We start from the raw sequence: 4503 nt of genomic DNA, 5'->3' as shown, positions 1-4503 counted from the left end.
GGTGATTCGACGATTGGCCAATACTATTTTCTTCACTTCATCAATGTTTTCGTCTGTTGTTAACGTGCTCGGGCGTCCGGCACGCTCTTCGTCGTTCACATCTTCTCGGCCCTCTGAGAACATTTTGTACCACCGATAAACGTTGCTTCGGTCCAAGGTAGCTTCACCATATACCACAGTCAACATTCGGAATGCGTCCGCGCACTTAATTTTGTTTTTCACACAAAATTTGATACAGATTCTTTGATTCATTTTTTGGAATAGGCAAAAATCGAAGACGAGCCAAAACACGTCCAAGCAAAACAGCTGTCAAAGATAAACTGAATATTCAAAATGGCCGAACTTGTCGGCATAAATGAGGGACATGAGTACCAACATAACGCCACAAAAAAATCGAAAATCAAATATACGTAACCCGCGGAAATTCAAAATTTGCGATACTTTTTGAACAGACCTCGTAAATGTTTAACGTATCGGTATGGCGGGAAAATTATCATTATATAATAGAAGGAAGATAATAATTACGCAGTGTATGTGTGTGTTTTGAGGAGTAAAGTTGGATTGGAGATTGAATTGAAATGATTAAAAGTCATGTTTAAATATGAAATAGAGACTTACAATTTAGATAAATGAACTGTGGCGAATAATACGTAGAACATGGGTTTGGTGATCGTAGTGTACCAAATTTATGGGATCCCGGAATATCGAGAGAAATAGTTCACTTAAGAGATTCCGACTTGCAGAGCCAGTTGTTCGGCAGCAGAAGACGAAGTGAAGATGATAGTTAAATTCACTGATTGACACTGACTGACTGACACTGGCTGATTCACTGACACTGAGTGACTACGGTTAAATCGAGCAATTCTAATATTGGGACTAATTATCGAAATATCGAAACGAATATCTATAAGAAATTCGGAGTCACACGCACAGCAAGTTTCACAAAACAGGTGGGACTGGAGAGATCCCGATCCGAACAACAAAGGCTAAGTCGTGGCGGAAGCCGTAATTCCACGAACGCAAAAGATGTTGAAAACGATAATACGCTACAGTAGTCAAACGGGCAAAGAGTGCTCGCGGCGAGAGAGTGAGGTTTATATAGGGAAGATTTTTGAGAGTGGCGAATGACGATCGCCAATTAGACGAGTTTGCCTGGAAAACGGATATAAAGGATTGGAAATACGGATACCTTGGAAAATTTCTAATATCTTCTGGATGTTATAAACGATCCTAAGAACCTAATCCAACAAAAGGCTTGAGTCCTATCGACTAAGTTTGAAGACAGATAAAATCGCAGAAGCATTGGAAAACTCTTGACGCTTTTGGCGGCGTGTAATCGTATCTTTTTGACAATAACGTTTGTTCAAATCCGTCTGTTTCCTGATCATAAAAAAAGGATTCGTTGTTCCCGGGGTACCCAGAATGTAATAAAACTACGTGCTTTACGTGAAGATGAAAGAAGATGAAAGACGCGTGGGGAAACATATAGCGCGTTTAACGGCGAGCCATCGTAATCTTATACTTTTTACAATAGCGCTTGCCCGAAGTCCGTCTGCTTCCCAATCATATAGAGAAAAAAGGAATTCGTAATTCCCAAGGTACCCATAATGTATCAATTATATCCGTGAAGGAAATTTTGACTATTTTCTTTTGAGGTGGCAACAGAATTTTCTCTATGACCCGAAGTAATCGCATTAAATTTAGTACTGCGCTGTATTGATGTATTGACATAGAGTTACATTGATATCAGCTAATCCAAAATGAAGAGTTGAGATATATACATAGCCTTCGGAGAAATAGGGAGACAGGCAGCCTGGTTGAGGCAACTCAGGTTGGCGGCGGAAGAAGATTTCATAACCCGTAAGGCAGGCGATTCGCACAATATATGGCACTTTCCGAGACTCTACAGATTTTATTAACGACACAAATTTTTTGTTATTGACGAAGACTCAAAATGACCTACAAGATAAGACTGAAAAGACTAAAAAAACTGAAAAGACAGAGAACTGAAAACTGCAAAGACTGACTTCAGAAAAACTAACTGAAAAGATTTGCGAGACTGATTTGAAACTAATTAAGACAGCCCAAAAAACTGACTGATAACCACGAAGATTGAGTAAAACTGATTTTTGAGAACCGCGAAGTCTGGTTTGAAATATCGCGAGGATTGATTGCAAGGACTGACTGCAATCTGAACCAAGAGCCGCGATTGAACTGAACTGGACTAACTGCCGCGAAAATGGAGTTCTTACTTATGACCTCTGTTTCTGTCTTCCTCTTTCTCTCGTAGTAGCGATGGTCAGCATTTTCGGTGGGAAAATCAACTGACTTAACGTTCCACAGTGTTCTCAGATTTGCAGAGATCTGGTGAGAAACGGATCATGCACATTCGTTCTCAAGGAACAGAAAGTTTTAGTTTATCTGAGTTGCACATGATATCTGAAAATCTCGTAACATAAACTCATCTCGTACAACGAGCATGATCGGTGGGATAGTAAGTTTAGAAGGCGTGAAGGTAACAGATCGATTTTGAATTTTAATACAGCAGCAGAAATGAGGGGATTTATAAGATTTTCTATAGATAGTAGAGTGACGCGGACCCTAAGCTTTTGTGCGCAGTGTCACAAGGCACACCTCAGGTTTGCTTTGTAGATTACGAAAATGTAAACCACGAACGTAAGAAAATCTCTACGATATTGTCAATTTAGATCGGTATCTGTGAAAAATTCGACGCACAGCTTACGCTGTGTGTGCGTGTGCGTGTGCACGCGCGCGCATGTGTGTGTGTGTGTGACAATGACTCGCTTGGCGCAGACTTATGTTTAGCGACGGTTATCGCAGATGTTGGTGTTATTGCGCGCGACGTCAGAGGCCGTGACCGGGCATTTGCAGCGCTAAATGTTCGCACGCTGATAAGACATGGAGCTTTCAAAAACTTTGAAGGTATTCCTATTTGTTAAAAATTTGAAGATTGATATTCCTGCTATAGGGTTTTTCAACAAGAGTGTTCGAAAAAGTGAGGTTAGTTTTCACATGTATTTCATTGACAGCGACAAGCAAACTAGACAGCTGACAAGTAGAAAGTAGTAAGTTTTTAACCATGAAAAGATATACATTACAGCAACGCATTTAGATTGTTCAATTGTATTATGAAAATGGACGATCAAACAAAAAAGGATTTCGTAAATTGCATAAATTTTACACTCCACAACATCGTCCATTTGAGCAACATATTGGTCGAATTATTGCCAAATTTGAGTCCACTGGATCAGTAGAAAACGTAAAAAAAACAACACGCTGTCGTCCAGCCAGATCACAGGAGAATATTGATGCTGTCAGTGAAAGTGTTGCCGATGACCCAAACACATCGATTCCACGCCGTTCTCAACAAATGGGTATCTCTAAAACATCATTATGGCGTATTTTGCAAAAAGATTTGTCTTTAAAAGCATATAAAGTTCAACAGGACGGAGCTACGTGCCATACAGCCCGAGAAACATTGGATTTACTGAATCAGACCTTTCCGCAGCGCATAATTTCCAGAAACAGTGATGTCAATTGGCCACCCAGATCATGTGATTTGACACCCCTGGATTATTTTCTTTGGGGCTACGTTAAAGAGCAGGTCTATAAGAATAATCCCACAACGATTCCGGAATTGAAAGATGAAATTTGTCGTGTCATCGGTGAGATAGAGCCCACAATGTGTGAACATGTGATTAAAAATTTTGACAGAAGAATCGTAGTCAGCAAAAAATTACGAGGCGGTCATTTGTCCGATATCCTTGTGCACACATAAACTTACTACTTCCTACTTTACAAATAAAAAAAAATTAATTTTATTCCAATGATAATTGTGTGTTTTATTTAACTTTAGTTTCGAACACTCTTGTTGAAAAACCCTGTATTTGAAGGTGATGATTGCTGGATCGAATTTAATCGAAATTAATAAGCTCGAAAAAAGGTAAAAAGTGAGAATTATTTTAATGAAACATTTTGCACTGCGCTGCAAACAGCTTTGTAACTGATGTAATATTTTCTGCTAAACGACGCTTCTTAATTTATGCTGCTCCAACATGTTTAACCAGCTCACATTATCATCAATGGCGCTACAGCCTAAAGTCGGATCAAGGCCTACCTGTCTCTCTCTCTCTCTCTCTCTCTTTCTCTCTCTCTCACGAATGCATATGGTGCACACACAGATTATACATATGTATACGGGACCTACAGTTTAAACGCCAGTTTCGAACGGCAAATTTTTGGAAAGAAGTTTTCTTGGCATGAATAATCTTGGTAGTTTGCCAGACTACCGAAGGGGAGCTACGAACGTATGAAAAATGTTCTACCTCTGCCGGGAATTAGACTCGGCACATCTAGCATATTAGACGGGTACGTTATCTACCATGCCACGCTCGCGCTCTTTACCAGATCACTGGTGGAATCTGGTGGAATCTAAAAGCAACTAAGGTATTCTATTATTTCATTCTGGGGCTATGATAATAA

The sequence above is a fragment of the Dinoponera quadriceps genome, unplaced genomic scaffold (genome assembly GCF_001313825.1).
Source record: "Dinoponera quadriceps isolate SergipeBrazil2010 unplaced genomic scaffold, ASM131382v1 scaffold1776, whole genome shotgun sequence".
Lineage (NCBI taxonomy): Eukaryota > Metazoa > Arthropoda > Insecta > Hymenoptera > Formicidae > Dinoponera > Dinoponera quadriceps.
Note: the sequence above shows the minus strand (reverse complement) of the source record.